Source organism: Panthera tigris, chromosome B1 (genome assembly GCF_018350195.1).
Source record: "Panthera tigris isolate Pti1 chromosome B1, P.tigris_Pti1_mat1.1, whole genome shotgun sequence".
Lineage (NCBI taxonomy): Eukaryota > Metazoa > Chordata > Mammalia > Carnivora > Felidae > Panthera > Panthera tigris.
In genome coordinates this window covers 79323409-79340598 of record NC_056663.1, presented here as the reverse complement: position 1 = coordinate 79340598, position 17190 = coordinate 79323409, and the positions used below count along the sequence as shown (strand labels likewise).

The 17190-nt window shown below is 39.4% G+C and overlaps 1 long non-coding RNA gene across 5 annotated transcripts in view; it reads right to left on the bottom strand.

Moving 5' to 3' along the window:
- Positions 1 to 17190, bottom strand: part of LOC122237944 — a 95182-nt gene that overhangs the window by 38040 nt on the left and 39952 nt on the right. For 2 of the 5 annotated variants that reach the window (XR_006216745.1, XR_006216748.1), the window contains exon 4: positions 10643 to 10767. The exons of 1 other annotated variant lie outside the window; for it this stretch is intronic. This is a non-coding gene — a long non-coding RNA (uncharacterized LOC122237944). Of the gene's footprint in view, positions 1 to 10642; positions 10768 to 13443; positions 14596 to 15661; positions 15713 to 17190 lie in introns of those variants that run through there. 2 more of the 5 variants (XR_006216746.1, XR_006216747.1) reach the window with 2 other exon arrangements.

Genomic DNA, 17190 nt, shown 5'->3' with positions numbered 1-17190 from the left:
TAGCTAGGGCCTCTGTGAGCCCTGCTGAGTCCATCCAAAAACTAGAGTCTTAAAATTTACAGAAATGGGTTAATTATTATTTTTTTAACTTTATTTAAGATAAATAAACTCTATTTTAAGAGTTTAAGATAAACTCTTCTATTTAAGATAGAAGAGTTAAAGGAAAAGTTATCTCCTATTTTCCATTCTCTTCTTCTCTTTTTCTTTTCAGCTCTCAATTCTAATGATCTCATTTTATCTTTTAGGCTATCAACTTGATCTTTTTCCCCATCAATTTGGTAATTCGGCTAGTCTATACTTTTTTTTTAATTTCGCCATTCTTTTTTAAATTTCTGTGTATTCTTTCTTGAACTCTGCTGTCTCCTTTTATGGCAGCCTTGTTTTGTCTAATGGGTACAATATTTTCTTAAATATCTCTGTGGATAGTATTTAGAATTTTTAAAATTCTCTTCTGTTCTCTGGATTATGTTTACTCCATAATCAATTATTATTTCAACTTTGATCTTCCATTTCACATTTTTTTGCTTTCCTCTTATGTCTGATGAACTGTTACCTATTCACATTTATCAATAACGGATGATACAGGTTAACACCAGGAACTGAAACAGATTTTCTCTCTATTTGTGTAGGCCCACTTCTCCTGTGGTCTCTCCTTTGAAAACTGACAGTAAAGAGGTGGACAGAGTTGTGTTTCCAGGCAACCAACATGGGTGATTAGCCAAGAACTCTTCCAAATATCAAATTATGACTGTTTAGTGTATTTTACCCCTGAAAACTTTCTCCTCTACCTCTCCTCACTTTCCCTTCCTCTTCTTCTTCATTTTGTTTTGTTTTAGATGTCTAGAGTTATCTTAAATTCTATGCTACTTTTTTCTCAGTAATTTCTCTCCTGGAGCCTCATGCAAGCCTCTTGTTGGATGAAAGCAGTTATTAACTTGGGCCTAAGGGTAAAGCAACTGCTCCCACAGCCCAATTTAGGGCATGGAAAAATAGTACTAGCAAGTAGGACCCAGTATATGATTTGTAGGCCTTGGTGAAAAATGAAAATGCAGGGTCCCTTGTTTAAAAATTACTAAGAATTTCCCGACAATGACAGACCATTAAACCAAGTGGAGGTCACTTCTAAGCATGGAGGCATTATGCCACTATACAGGTTACATGCCTATGAAGATGGCTCTGACTTGCCATTGGGCATTTCTCTAAGTTCTACCAATAAATACCCTTAAACTCCTTGCCATTACCATTGTTTTGTTTTTCTACTGTTCAGCTTTTTCCATCAATTCAACACCTTTTGCTTACTATGGTCAGGAATTCCCCAAATCTTCTGGTTTGCTGATGATACTTTTCCTTTCTTTCCAGTGATTTTTTAGTTTTATTCTCTTATAAAGCAGATTTTTTATTTTTTATTTTTTGGAACTTTGAGAAGAAGAGGAAGTAGATGTCCATTTAAAACAAAACCTGGTTAAAGCGTCTGGGTAGCTCAGTCAGTTGAGCGTCCAACTACAGCTCAGATCATGATCTTACAGTTCATGAGTCCAGGCCTCACATCGGGCTTTCTGTTCTCAGTGCAGAGTCCAGATCCTCTGTCCCCCTCTCTCTCCATCCCTCCCCTGCTTGCACCCTCTCCCTTAAAAATAAATAAACATTACAAAAAATAACTACAAGACACTTGTTGGGATGAGCACTGGGTGTTATACATAGGGGATGAATCACTGAAATCTACTCTTGAAAACATTATTGCATTATATGCTAAAATAACAGATGTAAATTAAAAAAAATTAATTAATTAATTTAGAAAATAAATACATAAATAAATAAATACAAAAACCAAAACCTGGTTTCTTTTAGTGACAAATAACCATAAATATATGGGTGGTAAACTGATTTTAAAACCATCCAGTTCTCTATAATTTATTAACTTTAATAGTGCCAGAGCTTAAGTATTAACCAGTAGACCCAGAGCTCAAGTTTAAAAATACTAAAATAATACATATATGGGGGCACTTTTGTACTTATCCTTTAAAAATTTCACATTATGGGGGCACCTGGGTGCCTCAGTCAGTTAAGCTTGGCTCAAGTCATGATCTTCGGCTCAAGTCATACTTTGGCTCAAGTCATGATGTCACGATTTGGGGGTTTGAGCCCTGCGGGCTCTGTGCTAATAGCTCAGAGCCTGGAACCTGCTTCAGATTCTGTGTCTCCCTCTCTCTCTGCCCCTCCCCTGCCTGCACTCTGTCTCTCTCTCTCTCTCTCTCTATCTCTCTCTCTCTCTCAAATAAATAAACATTTTTTTAAAAAGCTTAAAAAATAAAAAAATTCACATTATTTCCTATATGAATTCATTTAAAAAATAACCTTTGATATCAATTTAGTTGTCAGTTTTCAAAGTTGGTGGGAGTTTCCCATTATACAAAGGAACGTCACTTTACCAAAAAAGTCAACTATTTAAAGTCCAGTTTTTTTCATCCAAAAGATACGGTTTATATACAGAGAGATGAATGATGCTATAAATCTGATGGGTGGAGAGGAATTTTCTGATTTTAGCTTATTATTTTTTACTTACTATATGCCCATCTTTACAAACTCCACCCCCATCAAAAGACGGAAGGTTTAACTGATACTTCATTACCTGGTAAAGCCCTTGAGTAAGAAGAGATTTTCACTTGCCTCTAAAACCTACTGCAATTTTATTGAAATGACTTATCAGAAAGTGTTCAGCATCCTAAGACCTCCTTTTACATGAACATAGTTTTTTCTGCGTATTTTCTTTTGTGTGTCTAAATATTTCTGCTATATACTCCATCAGTTAAGGAGAAGTGCACTTTACTAAAAGTCACTCATGTCCACCAGTTCATGACTTGTGAAACAAATTTGCTTGTTTTCTTGCAACTTACAGAAATGAAAATTGACCAGGAAAGTGAGACATAATAATATCATATCTTTTCTAAAAATAATACAAGTCGATACACTGTCTTCAATGGACAGAACAAGAGCCTTAAAGGCAACCCACACATTTTGATCCAACAAATCCAATTCCGGAAATCTACCCCAAAAATAATCTGAGAAGCAAGTTATATGCTAAAGATGTGAATTTCCAGGGTTTTTTTTTTTCAATAATAGGAAAAAGTAGTATATCCTAAGAAATGTCTGAGTATGGCATCCGTCTAAAACAGAGCCTGGGACACAGATTCAGGCAGGTAGCTTATTTGAAAGGTGACTCTAGGAAACAGTAAAGGAGATGGAAGATTAAGAGAGAGAAGGGAAAAAAAGCAACAGATGGTCTATTTTGAGCTATAGGTAACTGGGGTGTGGTACTGCTGGGGACCCTCTGAAGAACCTGATTTTGTGCATCTCAAAGTTGGAGGACACAGCCCTAAGCCCACAGGGTGTTGTCTCTTGCTCGAATTGTATCTGAGCCTTTAATAGGACATTCCAACATTTTATCAAGCTATTCACTTTCTATACTATATCACTTTCTATACTATATCACTTTCTATACTATATCACTTTCCAAGTGATATGGTATATTGTAGTATTCATGGATCTTGTGGTCATGAGCCCATCCATGGTCATACATCCTTTGCCCCCAAAACAGGTCACTTGGTCCAAGGTAAGGTTACAGAGGATCTATGTCAGTAAGTCAAGTATAGTAGGTCATGAGACACTCATAAGGGCAGAAGCACTGTGGGAAGGGAAAATAAACCCATATTCTGCTGTAAAGCAAAAGAAAACAAAAAAGCGTGGGCTAAACAAAATGAATGATGAGCCTGAGTCTGAACTAAAATAAAGGCCACATAGAGAAGCGCTGAAGCACTGAGGTGCCAAGCATATGAGTAAAGAAAGGCTTCTTGGACCTACAAAACCAGACCAGCCCATTGCTGAGCACAGCTAAATGAGTGACTAACCCCATGTGGAGCAAAACATCTAATCCCAGCCTGGCCCAAATTCCTGACCCGGAGGATGGTAAGAAATAATAAACCATTTTTGTTTTGAGCCACTAAGTTTTGGGATGACTTACCAGTTGCAAGAAGCCAGTAGCTTCTGTTTTCGTGCTCTTGGAATGCTACCTCTTAGAAGCCAGCTACCATGTAAACAGTCTGACTACTCTGAGACCATTATGCTATGAAGAAGCCCAAGCTAATAAGTAGAGGGGCATTATGGAGGAGCTCCAAACTCCCTAGCCAATAGTCCTAGCTCAGTTAGAATCAAGTAATGCAAAAAAGCAAGCAGGCAAGCAAGCAAGAGAATAAAAAGAATCAAGTAATGCAGAAGAACTACCTATGTAATCCACAGAATCATGAAAAATTTTAAAACAAAACAACACAAAAGAAGCATTGTTGTTTTAAACCCTTAAATTTTTGTTATGGTCTGTTACATTGCAGTAGATCATTGAAACATATGGCTACTCCGTTCTTGGGCCTATTGCACAAGCATTGACAGAGGTTGACTAACATCCCCCAGATGCACTTGTCCATTCTATTGTCAAGTGATTCCTCTGCCATGGATGCTTCCTAGCAGATACTGGAGAGCACAAAGATTTTTTGTGCCCACACTCATAGTTCTATCTGCCTCACTCTTTTCCCAGATCTTTTACTTCAGTCTTCCAATCTTGTTCTGTTCAGGCCCCTGACCAACAAGCCAAGACATTTGCCAATACTCAGACCATTTCTGTCATACAAAAATAACAGAAGTGTACTGCTGAAAGATCTGGGAGATCTGGGAGGATTTCATCTCATTACTGCCCTATAGGGTATACTCCAAGGAGGGACAATAGTCCCAGAAGCCCATTTTCAGATATCACCAACATATTGAGCCAACCCATCCATGAACCAGGCTGAATGGTTTTCTCCTGTTTTTGGTTGGTCATAGAGAATTCCTCCAGAAGCTATGGGGTGAGCTGAGGGAAAGGTATGGGTGCAAGAGAAGTAGGTAACATGGAAGGCAGGGCTAGTTAACATTGTAACTTTATGCCCTCTGATTAGTTCCCAGATGTACTATGTTATCATATAATACTGCAGCTTTCTTTCCAACATTATGATTTGGGGGCTCCAACTCATGACAAAGTTCCTGATAGGCAGTTTCAATCACATAGTTATTTGATACCTCCATTGTCAGGCATTCAATTTCTGCTATAGTACCATTCTAAAAAAAAATTTTTTTTTAACGTTTATTTCTGAAGGAGAGAGTGAGAGGAAGAGAGACAGAGCATGAGCAGGGGAGGGGCAGAGAGAGAGGGAGACAGAATCTGAGGCAGGCTCCAGGCTCTGAGCTGTCAGCACAGAGACCGATGTGGGGGTCCAACTACAAACCATGAGATCATGACCTCAGCCGAAGTCGGACACTTAACTGAATGAGCCACCCAGGCACGCCTACTATAGTAGCATTCTAGAAGCTTATCCTTTCCTGTCCATTATGGGACTCCTCTGATGGGTAATCTTTGCCCTGGGTTCCTCATTGGCCTAGCAAAGACTTTCTCAGAGACTCTTAATTATTGCAATGTTACTATCACCAACAATAAGGCTTTGTTGTCATCTGGTTGTTAAGTGATTGGTTCCTAATAAACAATTCCAGCCTGAATGTCTATTTTCTAGAACCACCTTTGTACTCCCTGTCTTAGATACAGACTTGAGTGCAAGTCTACTTCGGAAATGGTCTCAGGAAGCAGAGTAAAGGAATAGGAGAGAGAAAGCAAAGGAGGGAAAGTTAATTAAGGGTAAATTTTTAAGTGGTGGGCAATTAGGGCTCAATCTCTTTGTGGATTCTTGCAGGAATCATGTAAATGCACTTCAGGATTATTCTCCCAAAAACAGGAAACTGGCATATTTATATGCCAGCTCCCACTCCTTTATTAGTTGAGGGTTGTTCCCAAGGATGTTAATTCTTCTTGCTCTTAATACTTCTATAGAACCTAAGAAATGTCTTAAAAGCACACATTTCTTCATACTCAATCCCCTGGCCTCTTATTCAGGGCTTTTCACTACCAGAACAAGTCTAATAAAGGGGTAGAGGTAAGTGTTCACTTCTAGCAGGCACTTCCAGAGAGATACCAGAAAAGGCCTTTGTGACTAAACAATGGACCTCCAACAGCTTGGGGATGCTGGAAATGACCTTCACTCGATAGAAATGAGACCTCATATGCAAGATCCCTTGGGGAGGAAACTGACAGAGCCCATCCAAAGCTTGAACAACCTAGAAGAGATCATAATAGAGGGCTGGGGAGGGACTGCATGGAGGGAATGGTGGGGTATCATGGAGAGGAACAAGGAACTAAGAAGAAATTGTTAAAGGCTCTGTATTTCTTTCCTATGGCTGCTGTAACAAAACACCACAAACTGGGTGGCTTAAAACTGCAAACATTTATCTAGATTCCACAAGTCCAAAATCAAGATGTTGGTAAGGTTGTTTCCTTCTGAAGTCTCTTAGGAAAAATCGTCCCATGCCTTTCTCCTAGCTTCTGGTGGTTGCCAATACCTGGCATTCATTGGTTTGTAGATACATCACTTCATTCTCTGCCTCTGTCTTCATATGTTGTCTTCCCTTTGTGTGTCTATGTATCTGAGTCCAAATTTCCCTCTGCTTATAAGAACAACAGCTATTGGATTAAGGCCCAATCTAATCCAGCATGGTTTCATTTTTACTTGATTACAACTGCAAAAACATTATTTCCAAATAAGGTAATACTCTGAGGTTCCTGGTGGACATGGATTTGGGGTGTGGGGGGGCAGGGAGGAACACTCTTCAAGACAGGGCAGTCTCCAAAGACAAATAACTAACCAAATAGCTCTGTTCTTTTGGCCACATGGATATGTGGCTTCAGGGGCCAAGAGAGTAGAAATTATTACACATTTATCATGTTTTGCATCATTGGACAACTGGACCATCAAAGTCTTCTCCTTGCATGTGCCAGAGCTAAAGTACAGTGGTAACCATGCCAAGAACATTCTCTAGTTCAGTGGCTTCTAAACTCCTTTATCCAAATAACCCTTTGTTCAAATGAAACAGGTGTTAACTAAGTGTGTTCAGATAAATATAACGGATTAAAGCTGTTCTGAAAGAAGTGGAGCTTACAGGACCAGGGTCTCCTGCTCCTGGATCAGATCATGAGGAAAGGAGCTTCACAGAATACTATTGGAAATCCACTTTTACATTTCTCTGTTTAGTTCAGGAAGCAAGTGATAAGTACTGCTAACAGTAAAATAAGTACATAGGGGCTAAGAGAAGAGGTAAAGAGAAGAACAAGGTAGGGGCACATGGCTGACTCTGTTGGTTAAGCGTCCGACTTTGGTTCAGGTCACGATCTCTTGGTTCGTGGGTTTGACCCCCACATTGAGCTCTGGTGCTGACAGCTCAGAGCCTGGAGCCTGCTTCAGATTCTGTGTCTCCCCCTCTCTCTGCCCTTCCCCTGCTCTCTCTCTCTCTGTCTCTCTCCCTCAAAAATAAATAAACATTTAAAAAGAGATAGAGAGGGAGAAGAACAAGGTAAATTTAAAAAGGGCTGGAGGAGAGATAGTTATGGCCACCTGATGTATTTGGTTGCAAAAAGGAGAGGAAAAACACAAAAATAACAATCTATGGCCTCTTGGTAATACCAGAGGAGAGGGGGAAAGGGTAAAGAGAAGAAGAAGAAAGGACGTCCTTCTATAATGATTTAGAGTGGTAGGTAGTATTTTATGGCCCTATGATGGACTAATGGATAAAGCTCTAGAGTTTCCTGGGTCAAGTTTGAGGCAATGAGCTACAAAGTGCAGGCAAGTTTATACTGAATGACTTTGAGATCTTCTGTTTCCCAAATAAGTGGATAAACAGAAGACTTTAGTCTCCACACTCATTAATCTAATACCTTCTGTGAGCACTGAGCATACATACAAGGCCAAATAAAAGCATTCAATATAAATAAATCAATAATAATTTATATCTTTTGATCTCTCCAAAGAGAACTGTTTATATGTGGAGAAAAAAATAAATAAATTGACATTTAAAGAAAGAGCCGTCCTTCCTCACAAACACATGGAACGTTTGGTTTTTTTTTTTTTTTTTTTTTTGAAGTGAGACACTAAGCCATTTTATGTGTCTTTAGAGTCTTCACCAAAGCGGGGAATTATCTGTCAATAAGCCAAGGCATGTGAGTCAATGGATCAGTTAGCTTTTGCTAAAGTCATGCTCCCAAGAAAGCACTTTGTTGTGTCTTCTTAAATAGTGTAGTGGTTTAACCTATTAATTCTCATGTCTTAAAACTAACTGACTCTGATATAGGGGAAAGTGGTAGTTGGGGACAATTCTGATATCAAAAGGTTGCTAAGCAGTATTACAATTTTGCAAAGAGACCTGAATAAATGATATTTTGTTCAATGAGCACTGTGCCACCAATTCCACCTCTTTGAATACTTCTCAGTGCAACACTCTTCTTGTAGAGGGGCTTGATCAGCTTGGGCTACTACTACGACAAAATACCACAGGCTGGGTGACTAAAACAACAGACAGCTATTTCTCACAGCTCTAGAGGCTGGGAGGTCTGAGATCAAGGTGCTCACAGACTCAGTGTCTGGGTGAGAGTTTCTTCCCAGCTTGCACATGGTCACCTTTTGCTGTATCCTCACCTGGCAGAGAGAGAGAAAGGAGGCTGTTTTGCTCTTCTTATAAAGACACTCATTTCATCATAGTGGCTCCACCCTCAAGGCCTCATCTAAACCTAAACACCTCCCACAGGCTTCACCTCCAAATACCATCATATGGGGGTTAGGGCTTCAACATATAAATTTGGGGTCACACAAACATTCAAACCATAGCAGGGGCTTTTCATCTTTTTGAGTCATGGACCTCTCTGGAAGTCTAGTGAATAATACTCTTAATGAATTCTTTCAAATGCATAGAATATGTTCCCCGGAAATGAGGTGTCTGGGTGGCTCAGTTGGGTAAGCATCTGACTCTTGGTCTTGGCTTAGGTCATGATCTCAGAGATGGAGCCCCGATTGAGGCCCTGTCAGGCTCCGTGTGGAACCTGCTTAGGATTCTCTTTCTCCCTCTCTCTCTGCCCCTCCCCCCCATCTCTCTCTCTCTCTCTCTAAAGAAAAAAAAATTATATATATATATATATATATATATTCCTGGGAAAAATAGAAAAGCTACAATACACATGCCTGTGTGTATGTATGCACCCACATATACCCATCATACATATGACAGTAAACAGTACTGGAGATAGAATTACAGTTTAGGTATCAACTCTGCATTCAAAAAAAACCAAAAAACAAAAAATAAATAATAAAATAAAATACATAGAATTATAAGAATACCCATTACATTAAAATACAGTTGTCACTCCATTCCCCCCCCCAAAAAAATACAGTTATCAGAGTATTTTTTTTTTATTTTGTGATAGGGCAATATATGTCTTTTGTACTAACACATTAAATAATAAAATCTAGTGGCAGGTCAAACAACTGTCATAATGTCAAAGGGGTGATAAGTATAGATGATATCTTGGGAGATCTTTCAATAACTGTAATATGATGTGAAAATATCTGGGATTTCTATTGGTGATAAGGCCATAGGTACAGCTAACACTACTATGAGGTGTTGCCTTTATTCATAATTGAAGGAAATGCTAATTATCAGTTGGAAGTGCAAAATAAAAATGCAATTTTTTTCCCATCCGCATACTCAGCCCCCAGATTGAAAACTCCTCTCTTTGATTTCAAAAGTTCTCCTTTCCTCAGTCCTCACAGGGCCTGGATGAAGAAACACACCTTCATAAACCCCTCCTTTTTCAGTTCCCGCTGGCAGCTCTCTGAATGAGGATTATTCGTTATCTCACCTCCACCACTTTGGCTAGGGCGCTGCGCATCAGAGGCTACCATTCCTGGGGTATGGGGAGGAAGGTTGTAGTTACCATTTCCCAGACGATGCCCTGAACCCAGGATGCAATAAAAAGAGGGAGAGAAGAGAATGAACATTTACCGAGAACCTACTATGTGCCTGGTACTCTCGTAGGCACTTTATATTCATTATCTTAAGATGCCCTTAGGAAACAGAAAGAAAATGGGTTGGAGTGGATAAATGGGCTGTTGCCAGTTAGCAAATGACTGTCCTTGGTTTTGAATCCAAGTCTGTCTAATTCTAAAGTGCACAATCTTTTTTTAGTACGTCATGGATTGCTGACACTGGGTTGACCTCTTGACCATTCAAAATCAGATTCCTTATCTGGATATAATGATATTGTGGATCATTTGAGAATATGCATACAAGTGTCCTGTAAACTATAAAACACTTAGCACATGTTACTGCTGTTGTAATCATATGTCACTGTTGTTCTTACTATCATCAGAAATTTGGTATACAATAACTTCTGAAATCACTGAAAATCCTGGGCACCTAGACAATTCCCTTAAAAATGAGCCAAAGTAAGGAAAATTATGTCACAGTATATTCTGTCACAGAGCTATTCTGATTTTTCCTGGTAATTACTTTATTATTTAAGGAAATTGGGTCTTTCCTAGTAAGGAAAATAATTTACAAACTACATCCCACTTACTTAATAAAATATTCAATTTCTAAGAACTATGTAAAGCAAGAAAAAAGTAATAAAGTTCATAATCTATGATAAGAAAATCTCTTATTCAACGCTGAGGTAAGATAAGCTTTATTCAAGGGGTCAAAATTTCTCAATTCTGGGGCAGCAGCTCTGTGAAAATGGATGTGCAATATCTTCTCAAGTGCAAACTCGTTCTTGATTTTTTTCCACAAAGTTTTCATTGTGATGTGTATTCCCTTAAAATAAAATGGATTGTTTTATAAGTTTTTAATATTATTTTCTCCTGTTTACAAAAATAACCTCTGCTTATTATAGAGGGGATAAAGAGAAGTGCAGATGAAAATTAAAATACCAGAGATAAGCAATGTCAACTTGCTGTGTAAACTTTTCAGCTGATTTTTAAACATTCCAATAAATTCAATACTTTTCTTTTGAATTCTGACTCCTTTTAGCAAGCAGACTCCCTTTTAGGGGATTTAGCAATAGTGACTTTCTATATAAGGGACAAAATTAACTTCCCTGATAAAAGGAATATGTTCCAACGATCCAACCATACAGCAACAGTTCAAAAAATATAGAAGATCTGGGGCACCTGGGTGGTTCAGTCAGTTAAGGTCCAACTCTTGATTTTGGCTCAGGTCATGATCTCACTACTCATGGGTTAGGGCCCTGCATTGGGCTCTGCACAAACAGCACAGCGCGGAGCCTGCGTGGGATTCTCTCTCTCCTCTCTCTCTCTGCCCTTCTCTCTCTCTCTCAGAATGAATAAATAAATAAACTTTTAAAATGTATATATAGAACCATGGATCTCTAAAAAGACACTCTTTTAAAAAAAGACACTTAGAAAAGTTACCATCTGAAACTCAAAAGGAGTACAATTGTGTCAAAACATATGTGAGGACCTTGGGGAGAGGCAGCAGAGGACAGAGTTGGGTAAGAGAGGAAGGGAGAGGGTCACATGCCCCAGACACATGTCCTATTTCCTGCCCTCCAGATGGCTCTCCCACTTGTAATCGTGTGAGGGAGCTCCTCACCCCCATCCTCACTGTGGGGTAGGGATAAGAAGAGGCAAAGCTATGCCCCAGTCCTTCTGACCTTCCTTCTTCTCACTCTGCAAAGCAAAATTGGTATTCAAGTCTTCATGATCCAGTGAGTTAAATAAAATGTAATTTCTGGGGCCTGCAGAGCCTCATTTTCTCACCAGTTTGCCAATTCTTTTAACCAGGGCTGCCTTTCACTTCGGAAATAGAAATTACGAGGTTCATTTCCGAAAGTGTGGCTGAAGTAATATTGCAGCATAAATATGTTTTAATAAAAGTGTAATCAGGTAAGATGGGAAGCCATTTTCGAATATGTATGAGGGCAGGGTACCCTGGGCAAGAAGAGGCTTGAAATGAGGAAATTCATGAAGATACGATGTTTCCCAGAATAAACTTTGTTTATTTTTAGCCAACAGAGAACAAATAAAAGCCAAGCCAAATTATTTTTGTCGTTCAATTGCAAACATAGATGACACTGTGTACATAACTCCAAAGATGTGCCCGTATGCACAATGCTGGTAGCTAACACACAGGGCCTCCCTTACATTCTTTCGTTAAAACCCAAGATCCTGGAGCTGAACGTGATTTTTTAAAAATCATCTAGTCCAACCCCCTCATTTTCAGAAGAGGAAAGCAAATTCCAAAAAGTTAAATAAATTGCTAAAGATCGGTTCCCTAGTTAATGATTAGAATGCAGGCCCCCATGGAACTTACTGCAATCTTACTTGTATTTTGCTCATGGTCTCTCTATGCCAAGTTCAACATTAAGAGGCTCACACAAACACTAAATGGGATTGACCTATACAAGGTTGCTGACCTACACCTGTTTTTACTCAAGATATTGTTGTTGCCCACTGTTTCTTTATAACACTATACAATGACATTAAAGAATTAATGACATATACAAAAGATAGAGTAACTATGGTTAATTTTATATGTCAGCTTAACTGGGCCACAGGGTGCCCAGCTATTTGGTTAAACATTATTCTGGGTATTTCAGTGAGAGAATTTTAGGTGAGATTAACATTTAAATTGACATACTTGAAAGAAGCAGATTATCCTCCCTAGTGTGGGTGGGCCCCATCTAATTAGTTGAAGATCTCAATAAAACGAAATACTAACCTTCACCCAAGTAAGAGAAGAATTCCTTCCTGACAGTTCAAACTGAGATATCAATTTTTTTTCCTGCCTTTGAACTCAAACTGAAATATCAGCTTTCCTGTGTCTCCAATATGCTAGCCTTCAGATTAGAACCATACCAATGAATCTGCTGGTTCTCTGGCATATAGACTCACACTAGAACTAAACTATTGGCTTTCCTGAGTCTCTAGCTTGTCAGTTTATCCTGCAAATCTTAGGACTTTCCAGTCTTTATGATCATGTGAGTCAATTTCCAATAATAAATAAACTAATCAATGAATAAATGAATACCTTATTGGTTCTAATCCCCTGAAGAATCCTAATACAGTACCTTTCCTAATGTTCAGATGTTGTGTTTCTCAGGTATCTCAAAATGCACATTCAAGGAAATTTTATGAGCTTTTGCCCAGATGTCAACATAAATCATTTGGTGCCATCACCATAGTTCATATACATTAAAGAACAAAGGAGTAGAATAAACATGAACTCCCAAAAGTTATTGCTAAAATGAATATTGTACTATTCCAGTTGTCTTATGTTGATTGTCTGAGAAATATGGAGATTAAGTTCCTGGACTGGTAAAATTTTATTACTAGATCAGAAGTTCTCTGGGAAAATAAGTTAGGCTAGAAGTGATTGGCCAGAAAATGGGAAGAGAAAGAAGAGTCTGATAAAAAAAAAAAATAGCAATAACTAGCATTTATTTGGTGCCTACTGTACTCCAGACACTTGGCAATCAATTATTCATCCAACAGATATTATCGAGAACTTTTTATGTGCCAGATATTATTCAGGGTGCTAGGGATACAGCTTTGTAAAAATAGACTTGATTTCCTGCTCTTATGGATCTTACAGTTTAGAGAAGGAAGATAGACAAGTAACAAATGTTATGGAGAAAAATAAAGCAGGGAGGAGACAGAGGCAGTACAACTGGAAGGGATCATAATTTTTGGTAGGGTTGTCAGAGAAGACATTACCAAAACCAAGGTAACATTTGATAATAGAGCTGAATGAAGGAAGTGAGGGAACAAGTCATATGGGGGACATTTTTCAGGCATTGGAATCAGTAAGTGCAAATGGCCTAAAGCAGATGGATGTTTGCGTGTTCAAAGAACAGCAAGAAAATCAGTGGGGCTGGGGCTGAGTTTTTAGCAAGGCAAACGCAGTAGAAGAGAAGGTCGTAAAAATAATGATAGTAATAGTGACATGATAGTAATAGTGTCTAAGTGAGATAACTGGGGCTCAGAGTGGTTTGTAACTTTCCCACAACTTAGCTAGTAGATGATGGAGGCTGGCATAGACCTAGGTATATCCACCTGGGTGAAAAGCTTTGACTCTTTCCACTTTATTACATTGTTTCTCCAGAAAAATCTTCAATATTCTCCAATTGTTTTGTGTATCTCTAGCATAGTATTTTCGGTAAATATTTGCCTTTTTTTTTTACTACCCAACATATCACATATCCTTCCTACTTGGAGGGAAATCCCCAATGTGTGAATCTTGGCTTGCCATAATGAAACCAAATGTCCAGACGGTTCCTTCTCCCTAGCCCACAGCAGTTGGAGGGAGAGCATGGGGCCTGGGTCAACTTGATGCCTACACCCAGACTTTGAACCTTGAGGGTGTAGTCCAAAAAGGCAGGGTTACACAGCCAGATGGGGTGTCTAGCAAATCTAGACAAGCAGCAGTGTCCAGCAGAGGCAGTGGCAGGAGTAGCACTCTGACCAGAGGTGCCTACAGCAGGACCTTGGTTGTATTGCTTGATGCCTCCCCTTTTCTCAGCCTGGTTTTATCGCTGCTAATGATGTTGCAAGACAAAAGAGGTGAGGGAACATCTCCCTTAGTTCCAATGATGTATTCTTGTTGGGAAAAACTGTTGCAAGACTTCGGAATGGAAAAAAAAAAGATTATTGAGTGTACTCTTTAAAATGTTTGTTCCTTTGTTTATCTTGAGAGAGAGAGAGAGAGATAGAGAGAGAGAGCATGAGCAGGGAGGGGCGAAAAGAGAGAGGGAGAAGAGAATCCCAAGCAGGTTCTGCACCATCACCACAGAGCTCACGAATTGTGAGATCATGACCTGAGCCAAAATCAAGGGTCTGACACTTAATTGACCGAACCACCCAGGTGCCCCTTGAGTGTCCTCTTTAATGTACTCTTCCCAGCTATCTCTGCCTTTTATCATTTTTGAGCTATTTTACAACTCAGTAATTTGTAGAAAGCTGGAAATAATACCAAAGATTCTTCTCCATACAAATACAAATCAGTTGTGTCAGAAAGAATGCATTCCCACTTTCTTATATAATTGTGTGGTACTTTGAATTCACCTTTCAACCAGTTATAACTTCTCATCAAGTTCCCCCAGTACTTAATGAGTGAAAATCTATGCCATATCATATTTATTTGTCAATTCATTTCATTATTTTTTATCTGCCGATATGTGTATGGTATCTTAGAGTTTTTCAACCAGTAACATCTTACTGGTGCCCTTAACAATTATTAAGTTATGGGGGCCTGAGTGGTTCAGTCAGTTAAGCATCCAGCTTCAGCTCAGGTCATGATCTAGCTGTTGGTGAGTTCGAGCCCCACGTCGGGCTCTGTGCTGACAGCCCAGAGCCTGGAGCCTGCTTAGGATTCTGTTTCTCCTTCTCTCTCTCTGCCCCTCCCCCTCTAGGCACTCTGTCTCTATCTCTCTCTCAAAAATAAATAAACATTTTAAAAATAAAAAAATAAACCAATAAGTTAAATAAAATCCATGATGCATGTTCATTTTATATTTGTATCAGAGGCAGGATTTTGCCACTTGGAAATATTCTTTAACAATAATGAATAGGAAAATCACATCACTGTCCTGTCTTTGGCTTGGAGCACTCTCTCTCTCTGACCTTCACCAACCACACACAGGCATGCACTTCATGAGACTGGAGACCCAGATGCTGGTCTTAGCTCTCACCTTAACCAGTGAGTTAATTCACACAGCTTCCCTGGACTTCAGGTCCTTCATCTTTGAGATAAAGAGGATGAATTCAATATTCTTCAAGATCCAACTCAGCTCTGACTTCTTATGATTGACTATGTTACATGCCCTTAGGTGTTCTCCCCACTATCTTTTGTGAGTTTTTTGTCCTTTTCCCCAGGACCTGCTGTATTTGGTTCCCTTTATTTCCTCTCTGCCACAGCAGGGCCTATTTTCCTTCTCTTAATTTCCCAAGGTTCGATTCCTCGATATTCAGCTTCCTGTCTTCCCACATCCCGATAAACACACACACACACACACACACACACACACACACACACACACACACACACGAATACAAACCTCTTTATGGGAACCAAAAGACAATAACAAACTTGTAGTTATTATAGGATTACATGGAAGAAACAAGGAATTTCCACTCTGCTTTGCCATTAATCCCTCCAAAAGAACTACCTCAAAACAAAACAAACAAGCACTTCACTAAAAAATAAACTAGTTGAACAAACAAAGCACTTTGATCTCACTACTCAGTTTCACCCAGGGGTAGATAATAATAGCACAAGTGATGGGCGTTCTTTTCTCTTCTCTGTTTCCCTTGCCAGCATCACACTCAGGCTTCCCCAGCTGGGGCAGGAAATGCACATCCTGAGGATCACACTGTAGCTTACATAGACAACTGCTCAGGTCTGCGCAGCAGAACTCAGAAGTTCCTGACTCTTTGCCTGTGCTTCACACAATAGACCAAGAGTCCTTGAGGTCAGTCATCCTCAGGGAATCTGCTGTTACAAAATGCTTTCATGTGTGTTTTTCTGCCAAGTTCACTTAAAAACTGAAATGGTATCTTTTCTATCTAAAGAAAAGATCCAGGAAGAAAGCCAAATTAGATTCTCCAAAGATTTGTTTCTAACAGCAACTTCTGGCCAGTGTGATGTTATTTCTAAGCTTTCTTATGGCTCATAAAATGTCATGGGGTATTTGCAGGTTGAAGGAATTGTGCCAAACAAAAAGGCAGGAAGAACTTCTAGGCCAAGGAAATCCATGTGCAAAGCATGGGCCCTTCAAAGGACCCCAGTGTTCTGAGCATGGGGAGTAAGTCGTTCGATATGGCTGCAGTAAGGGGGCTGTGGAGGGTCAGGAGGGGGAGGCAGAGAGCATTAGGAGAGGGCAAGCCTGCAAAGATAAGGGAGAGCTAGAATACAAGGGCCAAACTGCCACCTGTACTGTCAGGGAGCTCACAAAAGGAAATCTCTGTCAGATCTGCTATCTTGTTAGTTTATAATTCAACAAAACATGGTGACGTGATGTCTGAAACTTCCCCTTTGAGGTACTCGTTCAAATCAATAGCATTTCCCAGAGACAAATACAACATTCGACCCTAAACATTTGCTGGAAAGTATGTCTATGGAAAATAGATGTGTAGTTGGAATTTTTTTCTCTATGCAAACGTGTGATCATCTTTCTCTCCCCGCACCTCACTCTCCAGCATCAAGAACAAATGGAGCAAT